We start from the raw sequence: 19,296 nt of genomic DNA, 5'->3' as shown, positions 1-19,296 counted from the left end.
CAATGTCTGAATGTTTCATGCGATACAAGAAAAGGCTCCTCTGAATGCGCCTAACTATTATCCGATGCTTTGCTGTCAAAGTAATAAAGGATTTCCTTCTGGCTAAACCCTAAATTAATGTACATACGAACAAGTTCATCCCTCTCCATCTTTGATATGAAAATGTATCACCCGCAGTATATAACGTAGGCTCGCTTACGTTAGACAAGTGTTAACATAGGCTATATCACCAAACACGTACGTATACGTAGGCCTACATTCGTTTTAATTATTAAATACGTACGTGATAATCCCTACATCAGTACGTAGTAATTATTATGTACGTACGTAGTAATTATCACGTACGTACGTAGTTATTATGACGTACGTACGTAGTAATATCACGTACGTACGTGATATTATTACGTACGTACGTAGTATTATTACGTACGTACGTAATAATTTTTTTTTAACCATGTCCTCTCTAGATCTTCGTACGTTCTTGCTGCCTGGGTTTAGGAAAACAGTCCTGTGGACGAGGCCGCCTTTGTTCTTCGCATATACGGGAAGTTACTAGAGGAGCAAAGTGGGCGGGGTCAGCTCATGTATGTAGCATGGTGGAGAGCGTTGACCGGCTTGTAATTGGGTTGGGATATGTGTCAATCTTACTGACTATTTCGTAATTGGTCAGTAAATTAACGACGCGTATGTATATACAGCGCAAGTCGAATTTCGCGCGAAATATTTTTTATATCACGTGATTGGGCAATAACGTTAGTTTAGACAAGTTTAGACAACAACGTAAGTTTAGACAACAACGTAAGCTTAGACAACAACGTAAGTTTAGACAACAACGTAAGCTTAGATAACAATGTAAGTTTGAGCAACAACATGATAAAACAGCAGCAACAACTTTAGTTTAGACAGCGAAATATGGTTGCCCTTTTCGCGTTCCATATTCGCGTTCCATAGACTAGTGGGAGCTATCGCTCCCCTGTGCAAAAATCTTGCAATGGGGATTGTTTTAGAAGCCGCTGACGAGCGGGAGAAAAGGCCAGGGTGAACTTAGATAAGAGGGAGGAGGAGAGGGGTGAGGAGCCTGAGGAGGAGTGGAGTTAGAGGAGGAGTGGGAGAGGAGGGGAGGAGATGAGGAGAGTAGGAAAGGGGGAGCAGGATAGAGGGTATGGACGATGGCGTTGCCTAAGAAAGGTGAGATATGAATGTACCCCAAAGTCTGCTACATGTAGAGACCCCAACTATATAACACTCTATCATGAAAAAGCTTCTTGAGATGGCGTAATCGACCTGCCTTGGTCGTAACATGACCTTTTTATCACCAATTATTCTGCAATGCCTGCCACATATTTTTTCTTGCATCTGGGTATTTGTGTGAACGCTGTATAACTACACTGTAGACATGAACATATTTCCACACAGTGTTTACACAAAGAGCCTAATGGTGTAAAGTGGTCGATTACGTAATCACAAAACATGCCTAGACATATATAGCGTGCTATAATTGGAGCCAATAAAGCAGCATTGAAGACTCGCCCCAAACCGCGTGCGGTCATGTGAAAAAGTTAACTTTCGGTTGCTTGCAAGTGACGTTTTGTTCGTGTCGCTACAAAATGCAGACAGTACAGTAATGAAACGTGATACCTTGTTATCTTTAGCTGGACCTGAGATGTCCATCACTGTATTGTTTGTACACTGTGCTGTGTGTATCGACCGCAGCTGTATGTACTGACTATATACTAGTGTCTAATTACCGATGGTAGCAAGCTGTGTGTGTGTATTTTCGCGATCGATGGTGGTGTTTAACACTTCTGTTACACCTCATTCGAAACTAGGTCAGATTACCGGCATTAGACGTTTCTTTTTGCGCGAGTCTTCACACCCTTTAAATGTCACTACGCCCATTATATCGTCGAGCCTATAAGATAATGTATACACATGAATAATATGCATGATTGTTATTTTTAAAGAATTGTTCAAAAACAGCTTAAAGGTATTGAAGACTCGCCCCAAGCCACGTGCCGCCCTCTGAAAAAAAGTTAACTTTCCGATGCTTGCAAGTGACGTTTTGTTCGTGTCGCTACAAAACGCAGACAGTAATGAAACGTGATACCTTGTTATTTTTTATCTGGACCTGAGATCACGGAGTTCCATAACAAATCCCTGCTGAGATGTCCATCGCTGCTATGTACACTGTATTGTGGGTATTGACCGTAGCTGTATGTATTGACTGTACACAAGCTAGTGTCTAATTACCGACGATAGCAAGCTGTGTGTGTATTTTCTGGGATCGATAGTGGTGTCTAACACTTCTCTTACACCTCATCCGAAACTGGGTCAGACTACCGACATCAGACTTTTCTTTCGTGCGCGAGTCTTCACACCCTTTATCATTGTTTATCTAGATTCACACCTCTTGTGTGGAGTCTTGTTACAGTATTACGGTAACCTGACTTGGAAGTAGTTGTTAAAACGAGTATGTGGTCAAGTTTTATGTATTGTTAATATAACTTTTGTAGTTGTTTGCGATTGTTATTCCTAATTATGCATCTCCCATTCATAAAATTGGTGGATTGAATATATGTGATTCATGGCACATTTCTCTGTGTTTGTGTCGTTATTGTGAATCTGTGTAAAACTGACTCAGTAGTTGATTTAAAATATTAAGCATTGAACTACTTGGGATCTGGAGACAATTTAAACATATCTTGAGGGTAATACCCACCTGGTACTAATATTGCTGACCCACCGTCTTAATTTCTCTGACGAAAGGTAAGGAAGGTTGCAGCTACAATATATGATAGGACTACTGATGGTTTCACTGTTACAATTTTAATACAAGTATGTCGTTTCAATGAATACATATTCGTATAGTTGTAAATCACTGAGTACCGTTTGTTCGAATTAATGATATAAGCGCTGCCATCGGGGTGGCTGGACCGTATTATACTGGGTCGGAAATAGCGCGCAAGCGTATCCGATGGATTTGGGAATGCCAATGTGCTACCAGGTTGAGACACCAAAGGCCCCTTTCCCATTCTCAGTGATCGTGAAAGATGTTATAGTATACTGTGACTTGTGAGGGGTCCAATGTGCCACTTGGGGCCTAGCGTACGTAGCCGCTCGGATCACTGAACCAGTAGAAAATTCATTCTTCAGTCCGCTGCTAATCAAATGTCGTTCTCAAAATGGAGCCGTCGTCCCAAACAGTAGCCGCCATCGGTGCTTCCGTCGTGGTCGCAGTCGTCACGGTTTGTCGTATAAAGATTGTTGTCGACATCGTCTAAGCGCGTCACCGTGATATTACATACCATCGGCACCGTTGTGCATCCGGTCATCGCCGTTATCGGCAATACGAACTTCATTGCAATCATCTTTCTTTATCGTCAAGGACTGAGACATCTCTATCATCGTAACTCGTGGTCGTCATCATCATCGACAAGGTCATTTTGATCGCCATGTCCCATCGTCACTTCGTATTCGCGGTCGTCAAGGTTAAGTAATCCTCTTAGACATTTTGATCGTCATCATGATGTTCAACGTCATGGACACCGCCGTCGTTGTAATTATGCATGGTTGACATAGTCATGAATGTACGATCCTAGTTGTCATTTTCGTTGTCACGGTAATGGTCAAATCATAACGCCCATCTATCGCCATGGTAATTCCGATGCTAGCGTTATTAACAATTTTGTTGCAAAACATTGAATTGACGAGTTAAGCTATCAATTCATCATTTTGTAACATTGAAATAGTTACAATGAGGACTGTACGAGCGTAATCCATAATGTTGTCGCAAAATGATGAATTGTTGAATTTCATAATCGATCAATCATCATTTTATTGGAAATTGTTAAATAATAAACAGACGGCACCATGGTCTATTGCAGAACTCCGTACATTAGGAGTCACAGTGCACAACTGAAGAAGCGCCCTGATTGGAACATATTCCTATGACGTAACGCCATAGAGAAATACACACTGTAGCGTATCGTTCCCATTGCTTAACACACTAATCACGTATCGTTCCCATTGCTCAACACACTAATCACGTATCGTTCCAAGCATCATTCGTCACGCTATGGGAAAGCGGACCATATCGTTCCACGTATCGTTCGAACAGTACGTTAGTGTGTATTCTTCTATGGTGTTACGTCATTGGACAATACACATATAGAGAGCTATATACTGAATTTCCACGGAGAAACACCTGCAGTTATGACCATGTACAGAAATGTGCAACGCTGGGATCTGAGTGGGCAGTGGCGGAGCTAGGGGAATTGGTCAAGGGCGAGCATGGTCTGTATAGCGGCGCTTTCGACACTATCTAAGCGGAGCGCAACCACAGTTTGGCGCGGAGCGTACAGAATTTTTTTGAGTAAAGATACTCCCTAGATCGCCGGAAATGACCCGGGCCTTGCTAATTTGCAGATAAACGAAGAATAAATAGGTGTCATCGCCATTTTGTCAGAAAATTACACCAACAAAATGTGACAAATGATAATAGGTATTTGAGAGCGCAATAAAAAAGTCAATAATCGCGAATAAGTAAAAATTGGTAAAAAGCTGTAAAAGGGCACCAGCAGTCCATTTGAGTCCGTCGGGGGGGGGGGGGGGCATCCGCCTCTCTGACTGTATGGACGCTCCGCCACTGGAGGGGGGAGGGCTGATGGGCCAGACGGCGGCGAGTTCAGAGTGTTGCGAGTGATATATAAAAGATATCTTTTCGAAACGGATGCTTACCTCTTCAGCTGTCTCATAAAAATGATTGAGAATTGGCCATATTCGCGACTTGTCTATACCAAAAATTATTAACTCCTCTAAGAACATGCGAGTTTGATGTAATGCTAATTCACTAAGAAATGGTTTAATCAGGGTGTCGTTGGAGGCTTCCAAGTAGGCCTGGCCAGAGGGAAGGGGGTCACGGCAGGCGCGGCGGAACGGAAAAATTATTGGGGGGGGGGGGCTAATGTGTGGAGACTATCTAAGCGGAGCGCCACCATCGGTTGGCGCGGAGCGTACAAGAAAATTTTGGGTTTTTTTCAAACCCCCAGATGGCCGGAAACGGCACTTCCCGAGTGTTTTATGCTGCGAATACCTGGCCCTAAAATATGGGTCTCAAGCCTGCAATTTCTCAGATTGCACATAAAGTCTGTAAAAACATTGTAATTTGAATATTCGATAGTGTTTTAAGAGAGTAGCTATTACTCGTAGTGTACTCGCAAAGACGTTTTTGAGTGTAGTAAGGGCAGTGGCGGAGCTAGTGGTATTGGTCGGGGGGGGGGGCAAGAATGGTCTGTAGGGGCGCTTTCGACACTATCTAAGCGGAGCGCCACCACAGGTTGGCGCGGAGCGTACAGAAAATTTTTGAGTAAACACTGTAAAAAAAAAGGGGTCAGGTTACCCCAAAAAGTGGGTGCAACTAGGCTACCACCAGTTTTTGGGGTAACCAGGTTTCCGCACCCGAAGGGAAACCTTGACGTTTCCTTCAAACTTGGGGTTTTCGTCAGAATTAGATTTCCTCAAGTTAAGTAGTATTGTTTCCTTATGTATTGGGGAAACCTAACATTTCCTCACATCCAAGGGTTTGTTGGTTTCCTCAAGTTTAGGGGTAACGTATCCTAAGATAGTGAGAAAACCAGAGGTTTCCCTGCTTGGGGGGTAACATACATTCCTTAAAAAGCTGGGGACTATTACACCAGTATCTGAGGTAACTAAAGGTTTCCTCACTTTCTGGTGGTAGCAAAAGTTGCAACCGAGGAAGTGGTGTAACCTACAGGTTACACCAAAATCTGGGGTAAACTACACCAGGATGTACTATCCCAGTGTTGCTGAATAAGTAACAAAGAATATATTTTCAAAAAACAACTGTATATATTGTCACAACTTCAAAGAACGATTTCAACAAGCTTTGATAAAAAGAAAAACAGTAGGATTACTATAACAAAATAATAAGTATATGTTTAATTAATACACATGTAATACATGCCCCCCCCACCCCCTTATTTCAATTTGTCATTCTTAACTATATAGTGGGTTAGCCCTTGAGCATGAAATGTTAGGAACTAATAGTCGAAATATTAATTATATGCAAGTGAAATATTACATATTACTACCTGAGCAAGATATGTGAAAGAGATTGTAACTTTTAGTCACCAGTTAGAGAAGAGCAATAACAATATCATAGATCTAATATTTTGATGACCTTTGACCTCAACCAAAGGGACCATGTCCTAGGAATAAAAAATACAAATAGCCATGGGTATATGCTGTACTGTGTAAATCCCTTACACATGCATGTGTGTAATCCTTTTAAAGACCATTTAAAGATTATAAATAGACTGTGGTTTCGGAGTGTGCGCCTGTCCCCTACCCCCCCCCCCCTAACATTAAATTTGACAGGAGTTACTTGTAATGTAATAAATTGATACAAATAATGAACTTGTAATTACCCCCCCCCCTTGACCAGCATGAATTATAATTATTTATTACATTATTTTGAAAGATCCATTTTTCTCGCCCACAAGAGAATTTTACATCCCAGGATGGATAATTCTGTATATGACCTACAATACATCAATTAAGCTGACTAGTTAAGTCAATCTCTGGTAGACTTGCGGTGAAAGATAAGGACCTTTATTATGAACAATCAAGTTGTCAATAGTTAGAAAATTGTAAAAACAAGTTGAATAATAACTGATTAAGAAAATAACAAAGTTTCGGATTTGCCGCAAAAGTTGTCTCGGTACATCAAAAGTTGTCCTAAGTTTTTATTTGTATTAAATAATCACTTTGCAGCCCAATATTTTGTCCTTTTACATGCAGGACCATGATTTTTCAATATTTGTTTATAGTGGCACATTGCGTTTTTCTTAGAACCTCGTCTTGTCAGGAAAACGTGATAATTTTGCATATTACCAAAAATGTTTAATTTAATCACTCACATTAAATGAGTGGTAAACACAATCACACAAAACGCTGTAAGATTGTGACATAATCTGGGCCCTAACATGTAAAAAGTTTGAACAGCAAGTTTGTTTTGCATGTTAATTATGCAATTAATCCTTAAAATTAGGTAAAATTGCCAGAGTAAGAAATAAATATATTCTACCATAAGCTATCAGATGATGGTCTGTTATAAAATTAGTTGCAAAATTGCAATAGCACATGTCATATGATAAGTTTGCATTGAGACGTACCGTATCACACAAGAAGGATGCTGCTACAGTATAGAACAATAGTAAGGTAGCACACAAGAACTCCAGTCATGATGAAGAAAGACTAACTCACTAATCTCTAATCTTTTCATCAAATGTCCTTACTCTCCGTGGGGTCTTCAGTTTGTCACTCAATTTCATGCAGAATTTCTGAATTGCTGCTACAGTATAGTACGACAGTACAGTAGCACACAAGTACTCCAGTCATGATAAAGAAAGACTAACTCACTCTCTAATCTTTTCAACAAATGTCCTTACTCTCCTTGGGGTCTTCAGTTTGTCACTCAATTTCATGCAGAATTTCTGAATGAAGGTGTATGTTTCAAGGGTAGTCGTGGTGAAGTGAATGTTGCAGGCGTACAGGAGTCCGAACAAAAAGCTGGCCGCAGACATAACATTTGCAGTGTCAAATACAATGTGTTTTTTCAACAACGATATAACAGCACTTTGGCTTCATTATGTCCCCAATAACTGCAACAAATGGATCCGCATTTTCTGCTGTGTCCACAACATAATCTCGAGATGTCTCTTCCTGCGAATAGAAAAGCAAAACCACAAATTATAAACACTCAGTGAGTTTGTTTATCAGAGCTGGGGATAGGAAAATGTTAGCAGGATATTTTATTCATTGGCTTCCATGTTCGCTTTTGAGTTGGTTGATTTAAAAAAAAATACTAATTGTAATTGCAGAAGTGTAACTTGTGAATTTGGTGCTGATCTCAGCGCCTTGTACCCACATATGTGTGGGTCATACGAGTTATACCATGACCAGTGGTAATGGATTTAAAGCGCTTGAGACTCATGTGTAATGTGCTATGTAAAAGCATACAGTATTATTATTAGGGTTTACAAGCAATGTTCATACCCAGTGTAGGTTTTTTGACCTTGGCCAAAAACAATAAGGATCATGTACTCACTAGGGGTATTCCACCTACCAAGTATGAGAATGGTTGGATCTTGTATTGTTCACTTATGTTTACAAGCGGTGTCACCAAAGCTCGAATTAAGGTTTTTATTACTCGCAAATCTTTGCAGGTGGAATCGCATTGTCTGCCAGCACAGAGGTTTGTTTAACAGAAAACAAACTGTGTCCGAGAACATTCGACACGTGACTAGGCTCCGTACTGGACCATCCTACAAGTTTGTACAGTAAGGAGCCTAGGCAGCCGTCAGTTGTTCTCGGACACGTTTCTTTTTTGACCCTCAAATCTTTTCATTTGCCTTTGTTGTGTGCACCCGCAAACCGTTTTTTCCCGCATTTATGGGTGCGCATTTGTGTGGTCTTATTTTGAGCTTTGACCACAGACACACACACAAGCATGACTGCATAGGTTGAGATTCCTTTTGGCTCTGGCAAGGAATCAACAAGTCTTTATAATCTATTTGCTTTTACCAAAATGACATATAAAATCTGAAAATTGCTACAGTGAATTTTGGGACAAAATCGCATGCTGACTCTACGCCTATACTTGGCGATCACCCTCGCGAGTCAGCACGAGTCAGATTTTTTTCTCGGGTATTTGTTGTTTTTGATTGATTTTTCTTTTTTAGGTGGTTCACAGACTTCACCACCCCCCCCTCCCCCTTCAAATTTTCTGGCAGAAACCTTGCCTAAGATACTATTTTGAATGTTTTGTCCTTAGATTGTAAAAAACCAACATGAGTGTGTTAGTTCCTTGCAACTTCTCAACAAGTCTAGAAATTAGAGAAGAAACAAATCACCTGACGTTGCAATGAATTTGTTGATCACTTACCTCGTAAAGTTTGAAGAAACTCTTGTTTCCGAACACAACTGGAAGGACTAAAAGTGCAGCAACAGTCTTGTCCTCAATTTGCAGGTGCTTCATCACTATTGGCAAAAGTTGTGGCTTTAGTTTTACTTCTGATAAGATTTTACTTGCAGCCTTGCTTAAAAAGCTTTCAAAGTTTTTGTGAAGTTCTGTATCTGTTAGACGTTTGAATTCATTGCCAATTTCGCATGGCGAAAACAATACAGGGTAATTCTCTTGAACTTCAATAATAAGTGGTTTGGAGTTAATTAATTTACGCCTTTGAGCATAAGTTATTTCCATTCGTTGTTTGATTAGATCAACGTTTGGAGTGTTTTTTTTAAATTCCTTCTTCATAACCTCTGTATGTTCTTTAAGGGTTTTGTCGTCTTCTCCATCAGGAATGATTGGACTCCAGTTGACCTCTCCTCGTTTTGCCTGATCATACAAAAAGAGAAAACAAAAGGTTTTGAGATATTTGGTAATACTGGACATTGTACTCACTACCATATGGCATAAAACTAAGCTGCCAACACTGTTGAGCTACTGGGTCAGTGAATAACTGGGTCAGTTTTGACAGAGGATAACAAATGAATCTGAAAGAGAATGCAAATATAACCAGAAAACCAAGGTTTTGTGATTTACTTGCCTAAATGAAGTGCATAGTTTCAGTCTGGTATGACCATTAATTTATTACTTGTTTCATGCTGCCACATCTAACTAGGCAGAAAACACTGCATTGTTAACTCAGTACCAGGTTTCAGTGTTTGGCACCTGTTGACTTGCTAAAAATATATCCCAATACGGGTTTAAATAAATCAGACATACAGTTTGGTTGCCAAATTTTATATTGACATTTGAAGAATTAAGCTATTATGTAATAATTTTTCTATAATTTAGGAACCAACATCGTGGCATATTTGTGTGTTCAAACAATGATCACATATTGGTGTGAAAACAGTACTAATACAGCTACAGTGTGTATTTCCCATATAGTGGTTGAATACTGCAAAGTAAATTTAGTTCTAGTTCCAGAACATGACCAACCCCAGATCTCATGTACTTGAATCAATTTATAATTTATGCCTTAATGAAAGTGTTCAATAATTTCACATTAAATAGTAGCAGTCAGAAAATCCAAAAGATTTCAGTTATTTTTACATATTTACCACATTTTAATTAGTGTGAAATCCTTAAAGGTCTTTTCAAGAAAACAGAATTTTCCCAAAAAAAATTCAGTTCCATTTTTGAATGTATGTATTTTACCAACTGTATTAGTAATCAAAATGGGTAAAATATTGGTCTTTATCATCAGCAACAAATGTGAAAAATATAGTGGGATACATAAATCACATAAATGTATAATGTTTGTTCAATTAATTGTTATTTAATAATTAGCAGTCAGGTTCTGGGTGGCGGTCAAGTTCTGGGTACTCTACCCTAGGCCTATCATACTTTTTCTGGGCTAAAAATGAATTTGGCCTGACTCAGTAATGCATGCCTGTCTCCAGATTAACCTTGAAAACATCAAATTAGATATTCATTAAGTCATAGGCCTATCACATTGTTTAGCTAGGCTAGGGTGAGCCATGAATTTTTGCAAACAAAAGTTAAGCTAGGCCTAATACTTAACAGTTAGGCTATTAGAATTTTGTAGTTTTTGGAGAAAAAAAAAAAACTGACGGCCTCCAAAAAGGAAGTAAGCGGAGACGCTAAACAATTAAAAAAATAATTTGGCCTTACAATGCCTAACTCAGGCCTAGCAGCCTAGTCCTAGTCTTCCCATGTTTGATAAACCCTAACAAATTACACACAACCTGAAAAATGTGATAGGCTAACATATCTCCAACATTATCATTATCAATTAGCCTAGTAGTATTTAGGCTAGGCTGGCCTAGTTTGATAGCCTAATGTTGACATTAACACTCCCGAGTATTATTACTTATATGCATAGGCTAATATTATAGGGGGCCTAAATAGCCTAGACCAAGGCGCACATTCCTTAGTTGACCACAAAGTAAATGAGTCGGCCTAGGCTCGGCACCATGTTTTTTTTTTAATTTTTAGCCTGATTGGAGAATGCACCTGTCTTTACAATTAGGCTAGGCCTAAGCTAACTCAGGCTATGCTAGTAGCAATTTTCACTAGCCTTAGTTAGCTTAGGCATAGCCTGGCTAGCCTAACGTTGACATTAATAGTTTAGTTGATTTGCAATTGATCGCATCTCTCAGTGGCAAGTTTGTGATAATGCGGCTTGCTAAACAAGATATAACACAACCAGTGTATGACACCACATTTCAATGTGTTGACAGTTCAGAATTTTAACTACGATTTCATTTTTAGGGTAAATTATTAAAGATTAAAATGATCTTACCTTTTTGTGCGAGCTTCTTGTACATCGTCACGTCTATAGTCTACGTACGTTTCGGTACGGTATACGTACGTACGTATGACTTCAACGTGCAGTCTGTTAATTCCCCCGCGCGCAAAGCAAGAAATATTAACAAGGGGGCGGAGCTAGTGTGTTATGTTAGAAGCCGTGTCATTGCTCGAGAATCGTTGTCGTGATGACGTTTCTTGCAGAGATTATAAGAATCACCATCATTGGACCTCTCGGTTTCCCTTCATTTGGGTCATCGACAGAAGATATTAGCTTAACGCTCTTTCGGGTGTAACACCAGAGTAACCCACACCGGGAAACCAGGATTCCTCACATTTTGGGTGTAAGGTTTCCCATTTTTTTTACAGTGAAGATACTCCCGAGATTGCAGGAAATGACCCTTTCAGGGGCCTTGCTAATTTGCAGATAAACAAATAAAAAACAGATGCGCAATAAAATAGTCAAAAATCGCGAATAAGTAAAAAGTAGTGAAAAGCTGTCCATTTGAGTCCGTCAGGGGGGGGGGGGGGGGTGGGGCATCCGCTCCTGACTGTATATATGGACGCTCGATCCGCCACTAAGTAAGGGGATGTTGGAGAACTGGCTGAAATGAGGCAAGTCATTGGCCTAAGACGAAGTTGTGTTACGCTTACCGGTACTCACACTCACTGCTTCCACTTTTTACGGGGCGTGAAGACGCGGTTGGGGTGACAATGTGGTCTATAGCCAAGGGACGGGCCGACGGTCCCCAGCAATTACTAAAATTATTACACCTATAGAGTATACGTGTGCATCGGACAGATCGACAAGTATGCATTGAAAAATGGGCAGATGTACGTTTCGGAGCCTTGGTAAATATTGGGGGGGCTTATCTTGCATTTGCCTCAACTTTTTTATTGGGGGCTCAGCCCCCCCAAGCCCCCCCCCCCCGGTTCCGCCGCCACTGGGTCACGGTCCTCACGGATGGAGCTACAGCCCCGTGACAAATTAAAGGGGTCTGGGAGAATTAAGACTTTTCATTTTCATAATTTACTTAGGCTTGGCCTACCAAGTGTTTCATAGGCTATGATGAGGTAGAGTTTTTGGGACATATTGAAAGTCAGGGCATCATGAAACCAAAACCAGATAAAGTGAAGCTGGCCATACAGAAGGCAGAACAACCAACTACCAAGAAGCAGATAAGGTCATTTTTAGGTCTAGCCGGTTACTACCGGAAATTTATACCTAACTTTGCGGCTATAGCAGCACCATTGGCCGACTGTCCAAAAAAAGGTGAGCCTATAATGCAATTCGTTGGTGCGGGAATCAGGACAGAGCATTTCATACGTTAAAAGAAAAGTTGTCAAAATCACCAATTTTGCAGCTTCCTGATCTCAATAAGGAATTCACATTGAGAATTACTGACGCTTCAGATACAGGCGTTTGGAGAAAATCTGCTGCTGGAGATTGCAGGAGAAATGTTTCCTGTAGCATACGCCAGTAAGAAACTGAACAAGTGTCAAAGAAAGTAGGCTCAGTTATGGAACGGGAGTGTCTGGGCAGTGGTCTGGGCGGTATTCAAGTTTGAACCCTATCTCTATAGAAAGGAGTTTACTTTAGAAACTGATCACCAACCGCTCACCTGTGTCCGTAAATCCAAAGTGGCAAATGGTAGGATCATGAGATGAGCTCTCGCAGGCTGCAACCATACCGTTTTCGGTTCAAGGTAATTAAGGGAACGGGAAACATGGAAGCAGTAGGACTCTTGACTTTGTTATAAGAAATCTATGTAGTTATTTCCATCAAGGTGAGATGGAAATGTAACCAGTGTTATAGGAACATTGTGAAAGGCATTTTATGCAAAATATTCTGTGTTAGGATGGTATAAATGTGTAAACACTTAAGGGGGGAGTCATTGTCACGTGAGAGTTGATATGCCATGGTATTTTACTATGGGGATAGTAAGCTGGGCCATCTTTTGTGTGAGTAAACCCGCCTTTGTGTACTCAAATTTTTAATCCAGGGAACTATTCGGATTAAGTGAAGGTGTCTATGCAGTAGGAATGTGCCAGCCTTATATAGACAGGTGTATGGGTAGATTGAGAATTCTATAGAATTGATCAATGTCCAGGTGTTCTTACTATCTGTGCTAATAGAAGCGAAATATTTTCTTTACAATCTGCGCTAATAGATGCGTAGTATAGATGCGAAGTATTTTCTGCACAATGGATTAGCCAATTCATGTAGGCTAGCTTGGAGCAAACAACTCACTTTTAGCTGAAACATCATGCTGTAAGGAGTCATATGATTTTATGTGTGACTCACTTCGTAGAATCAAAGAGGAGGGTGGGCCAGATGTTCTGCTGAACGTGGCCCCCTCTGTGTTATACCCACCATTGTTTCGTTCAATGCTCGCGCCTGTCGGCTTGCCAAACCGCCATCCCTCCAGACGTGTGGCGGTCTGTGTGTTGTAAGTCACTAGATAGCCGTCTCCGGGACTTGGCGTGGAGGATTGAACATGGGGTCCTCATCACTAACCATTTTCGCCTAGTCAGGTGGCGATGGGATTTGTCCCCGTGTGGGTTGTAAAGCCATCGAGACTATGCAACACCTCTTGCGGGAGTGTCCCTTTGTCCGGTTGGTGTGGGAATGGTTTCACGCCTTCGTTATTGGTGTTATTGGTTGCACACAGTGGGCCATTAGTAGTGATTTTGTTTTGTATGGTTTGATGCCCCCTATGTGCCCAACCTGGGTTAGGGATCTGCTGTTGTTCTTTGCCGCTATAATCAGGAGACACACCTGGAACAGCAGATGCCGCATAGTTTTTGATGGGGACGTCTGGAGGGCCGAGGCTGTCGTCCCCCTCGTGCAAAGTGACATTAGGTTGCGCATGGAGGCGGACCATGCACGGCTTCCCGACACTGCCTTTCGTAGACGCTGGCGCAAGCCTGTCGTCTACTATCGGGACGGCGTTCCCCGGATGAAATTTGGAGTGAGTTAGTTGTTAGGTGTGGGGGGTTTGTGTACGACATGTGGCAGTAAAACTGTTCCGTAAGGGTATGGAAGTATAGTTATTTTGATGTTTGAAATGGTTTAACCAAAATATAAAATTAACTGGAACGACTAAAGTAATGGGTAATTTGTGGTTAATTATACATCCACTAGCGGCCTGAAGTTATTATTTTAGAAATGTTGAAATAGGAATTTCTTGTTAACTTGTGCCGTCGAGTCGTGTCCGACACCTACTGATGACCATGACTTTCATCCTCCAATCCTTCCGGCTCCTGGTTGCCCCTCGCAGTCCATCCAGAGTCAGCCCAGTCGCCTGCTTGACACCATCCATCCATCGTGCTCGTGGCCTGCCCCTCTTCCGTGATCCATCACCCATTCCCACCATTATTGATTTTTCCAGGGAGTCGTCCGCTCGCAATGAACGGCACTCTTTACTGGAGGGTAGTCTTTTTAAGATCCTAGTATGAACAGCCTAGTGTACCTTTCTTTTTACAAAGTTATTTCGGCAGATGACAGTCCTGAACATGAAATAATATTGTCGACCCATCGAAAACGAGGTCTGCCAGGGCCACGACGAGTACACAACACATGCTGATTCATTTCAAAGCTTTACAAAATTCAAATAGAATATTTGTTTAGACAGGCATATTTGGGCGTTCAACGAAGACCGGGATGGAAAGGAAGGGGAAGAGGTTGGCGGGAAAGTTAAGGAGACCAAATTTGGCAAGGTTTAGGCCTATAGTGATGGAAACGTGATAACAAGAAATGTCTCATTACAATGATAAGCAAAGCTCTATATCATTCCTTTATGAGAAAGAAACTTCGTACTATTTTGCTTGAACAAAAAAGGTGAAAATGGTAGTTTTTTGTACGAAAATGAAGAAAGTCATGCAAAACAAAGCGAAAAATATGGAACGCTTCACGATTTTGCGTGTCATCCTTGCGCAGGGGCCATGCTAATCTTCTCTGTATCGTTCCAATTTTAGTATATGTGCCGCCGAAGCGAGCACGTCTAGGGTAATGAAGTAGTGGTACTATATACTGCACAACACTGTAACAACGTGACATATGTTGTAGTGTAATTTTTGGTTTTATTAATCATCCGTCAGGTTATTCATAAATGACAGACACAATCACTGCAAAGTTTGCAACTTTATGAACGGATCTGTGAAATTATTGATATTACATTAAAGGGAAACTATGATAATAACATATTTCAGACATATGACTCTGTTATCCGTGTCCGTGTAGTCCTTTGTCGAGTCAACAACAGACTACATGGCCACGCTGATGACGTCATTCGTTGATTGAATACGCAAATTCTGTCTTCCGAGACCTGTACAACTATCTGTAGAACAAACCAAACATGAGATATGCATTATCATGAAACAAAAAGTCATATGTGTCACTATTGACGTTTGGTATTATGTTTATGCCGTGAAAATAAGCGATATTGTACTGAATGCATCTCATGAATATTCATGTTTCAAAACACTCGTAGCGTGGTTGCAATGATTAGAGGGCGCTATTCAAAAATCAAGGTTGGTGATTTCTCAAAGTCGTCGATATGTGAAGTTCTATATTTCAAGTGTGAACTTCACAACAAATTGTTCACATTAAAACTAAACTTGATGACATCTACTTTAATTTGTGTTGAAAGATCTTTCTCATCCACGCAGTTATTACACATAAGTAAACATTAAATGTCTTTAATCTAAACCAAATGGCTATACTTTAAATTTGGGGCTATGATATCCATGCTTTCTAGCCGTCTACGGCGAATTGTGTAACAAATCTGCAAACAGAAATGTAACCATGCTTACCATTAACCAGACCGATACATGGCATTAGCACCAAATCACCTGAACAGGAGGGTTGAGTGTAGATGAGTGTATACTTACAAGTGAATATTCAGTAAGATTCAGAAAAGAGAACTGTAAGAAAAGACAGCGCGAGGTAGATTTCCAAGGAAGTGTCCAAAATATCTTACAATTTATCCACCATGTAGGCCTAGCAATAGTGATTTGTGTAGTGAGTTCATAGTGAAATAGGAGGTGCGGCGGGGTGGATTCCTAAATTATTGCAAAATTTAAAATTGGTATTTAAATCCTACTATTAAATATCAAAATTATTTAATTCAGTAACGGAACAAGCTACCATCTGATTAATCCTAGTTTTCTTTAGTTGACCTGACCTATATAGGCCTACGGGCCTTTCGAAATTTCACGTGACTAGCAAATGTATAGCTTACGGCCAACCTGCTGATATGCTTTGACAACAGCTTATAAGCTATATATAGGATAAATATATATATAGCCGATTCTATTGGGTCTAACGTTCGTTAGTCTGTTTGGAAATGGAAAAAATGCCAACTAATATCATACTCAGTACACGGGAAGCCTAACTACTTAATCTCAACCGTATAGGCATTATAGGCTACGCTAAATAAACCCGGCATACTTTTCGACTAGTCTCCCCCTCCCGCAATTAACCTCGATCCCCGCCCACGGCCAGCCGTCACGCTATGCACCCCTGAGGTTACCTACTCACCTATCACACGGTGTGTCGTTCCTATGGTCGTTCAGTAGCTTCGCAATATTGTCTGTAAAAACCTACCCTCGGTGACTTCGGAGTAATGTCTTCATCAATCAATATCTTCATCCCGCGTATTTCTGTCTATCCACCTCATAGAGCAGAATATAAGAACTTTCTGCTCTAAGAACCACCTACATCACCTCTCTGCATTGATATATACGTTTCTTCAAGTCCTAACACGCCAATCTGCCTTGCTTTGAAGTTCCACGAGACAGTGTACCAATCTTCGTTGAGAAAGTTCGACGAACAACAACTCGGCGAACCTAACCCTGCAGTTTAACCTCACAGCTATCGACCCGGTTTCTTTCATCGGCTGTGTTGAAGTACATGATATGCATAAACCTTCAACTACTGCCCAGTCCTAAACGATAGAGCACTACCACTGCATTCCACTCATGCAGCACCTTGTCAAAAATGAGACGAACGTTACCCAGGCTTCGGATCTATAAGAAAATCGAGGTTGGTTTATAACTCTCTTGTTGTTGCTAATGTCGAAAACCTACCATTGCGCTCTGCAATATTTAGAATTCTGTGTCAATCACACACATTGGCGATCTAACCATGGCGCTATAAACAGACTAGCAAACTAAAGCGAATAGTACGGAAGCGTAGAAGAGACATGGTGATGAAAGAGAAAAAAACTCGTCAAATTAACAAAATTCAGAAAAATGACGTTTTGCTGAGTTTAACAACTCGTCAAAACGACAAAATTATTAAATTTACCGAGATACAATAACTCATCAAAATGACAAAAATCTGAAACTTGACGTTTTGCCGAGATACAACAAATCGTCATAATGACAAATATCTGATATTTGACATTTTACTCACGCGCACGTACATGGCTGTGTTTGTATTATACGATTTGTATCTAGGCAAAACGTCAATTTTCAGATTTTTCTAATTTTGACAAGCTGTCGTATCATTGTATCTCGGCAAATTTAATAATTTTATCGTTTTGACCATTGTTAAACTCGGCAAAACGTCATTTTTTTCTGAATTTTGTCATTTTGACGAGTTTGTCTCTCTTTCATAACCATGTACCTTCTATGCTTCCGTAGAATCGGGTTTCCCCGCACATAGACAGAACAAGTTTGAAAGTTTCTGTTTCCAATGTAAACAATGGAGCTGCTGTTTACGACAGTCATTCTGTGGTCCTCTGGGTCAGATTAATAACATTGCAAGTGTTCAATCAGTTGGAATGTCAACTTACGGTGGCGAAACAGGAGAAGAACGACCCGAAGTGATAATAATCATTAATCAAACTTAATCTAGACGTGAAGAGGCAGATTTAGGCAATAATAAGGTCTAACTAAGGGGGGTGGTTATGGGTTAAAACAACGCCATGGTCTAGCCATTAAGGTAAAAACAGACCTATACTCACAAGACTGTGCTGATACATGTGATATAAATACCCTACTTTTTAATTTTGTTGTGGGATTGAGGGCATATTTGGTTACAATAGTTTACAGTTGCTATACGTATTATCTAGTTTCCCGTTTATGGTAGGCAATATGAGTACACGTTGTCAGTCCGACACGTTTTCAGTCCGAAAATAAAAAACACGTTTTCAGTCGGAGCTTAAATATATACTGTTCATTTTATATAGGCCTATATATTATTATATTATCATTATATATAAATATATATATATATATATATATATATATATATATGACTCACAATTGACAAAAAAATAGTAAAGTTTTAGAAAATATATTGGAATTTTCGGTCCCCCTGGGACCTTCGTCAGCAATACTTGGCAGTCGAATGAAAAGTACAAAATGTAACACAATGAAAGTATATGACGCTAGGTAAGTGTAAATTGCATTGATGGAATTAGAACCAAATAAACCATGACTATACACGAAGCGGATTAAGGAGCAAAGAACGGATTACATATGTTTGTAGAACTGGTAGTTGTTAATGGGGTCCCAAGTCTTTGTTGAGGCCGGTGATGTGAGACTTAATACGAAAGATCCAATCGATTTCTTTACTATCAGTTCGCACTATCAGTTGCACTATCGCACAATCGCACTATAAACATTCATCAATTGTATACTATCGTATTGTACTGTTATTATCGTGAAGTGATTGTGATATGATGACACGCGCCCTATATCTGCCTTTAAGTCTAATATGCGCCGTATTTCATTTTCGGGCGTATACTTAATTTTCGGACTGAAAACGTGTATTTCATTTTCGGACTGAAAACTTGTCGGACTGAGGGGTGTACCCCGGCAATATTATGGTATAGGCCATACGGGTATGGTAGGCCATACGTGAAACAATTGCTGGTTTAATGTCCGTATGAACTAAAATTATTACCGGTAATAATTCTATTTAATAC

The 19,296-nt window shown here is 40.3% G+C and overlaps 2 long non-coding RNA genes and 1 other non-coding gene across 3 annotated transcripts; all 3 read right to left on the bottom strand.

The window, feature by feature from the left end:
* Positions 1–5,374: 5,374 nt before the first annotated feature.
* LOC139956665 (uncharacterized) lies at positions 5,375–11,741 on the bottom strand. Its single transcript, XR_011789402.1, has 3 exons — positions 11,355–11,741; positions 8,966–9,418; positions 5,375–7,743 (listed from the first exon to the last, which is right to left on the bottom strand). It is a non-coding gene; the product is annotated as an uncharacterized lncRNA (long non-coding RNA).
* A 625-nt stretch (positions 11,742–12,366) lies between these two features.
* LOC139973087 (uncharacterized) lies at positions 12,367–17,493 on the bottom strand. The gene is made up of 3 exons (XR_011795141.1): positions 16,902–17,493; positions 16,175–16,285; positions 12,367–15,699 (listed from the first exon to the last, which is right to left on the bottom strand). It is a non-coding gene; the product is annotated as an uncharacterized lncRNA (long non-coding RNA).
* On the bottom strand, positions 15,255–15,361 carry LOC139957913 (U6 spliceosomal RNA). The gene has a single exon (XR_011789582.1). It is a non-coding gene; the product is annotated as a U6 spliceosomal RNA (small nuclear RNA).
* Positions 17,494–19,296: the final 1,803 nt, after the last annotated feature.

Source organism: Apostichopus japonicus, chromosome 2 (assembly GCF_037975245.1).
Source record: "Apostichopus japonicus isolate 1M-3 chromosome 2, ASM3797524v1, whole genome shotgun sequence".
In the NCBI taxonomy this organism is placed as follows: Eukaryota; Metazoa; Echinodermata; class Holothuroidea; order Aspidochirotida; family Stichopodidae; genus Apostichopus; species Apostichopus japonicus.
The sequence above is the reverse complement of the archived record's forward strand: the minus strand, read 5'-3'. Positions and strand labels throughout refer to the sequence as shown.